The sequence below is a fragment of the Geospiza fortis genome, unplaced genomic scaffold (genome assembly GCF_000277835.1).
Source record: "Geospiza fortis unplaced genomic scaffold, GeoFor_1.0 scaffold40, whole genome shotgun sequence".
Taxonomy (NCBI): domain Eukaryota; kingdom Metazoa; phylum Chordata; class Aves; order Passeriformes; family Thraupidae; genus Geospiza; species Geospiza fortis.
The window spans coordinates 13,622,493-13,622,770 of NW_005054297.1; positions in this window are offsets into that span (position 1 = coordinate 13,622,493).

Here is a 278-nt window from a genome sequence, read left to right on the forward strand (position 1 = left end):
GCTGGCCCAGGGCCGCCGATCGCGGCGCGGAGCCGGAGGGAAGCGCTGGGATCCCGCACAGCCCCCGCCCCGCCGGCCCGGGAGCTCCGGCTCTTCCCTCACCCAGGGGCCTGGCTGCGCACGGCGACCCTTCGCCAGGCTGGAACTCCGCTTCTTATTTTACAGGTCGATGTTAAGCAGAGATGAGGGATTTCCCCCCCACCTCAGTCGCCGGAACAGCGTTAGCTCATTTCGGTGTTGATTTCATTAGGCGCCTTGACCAGGCTTAGGGAGAAGAT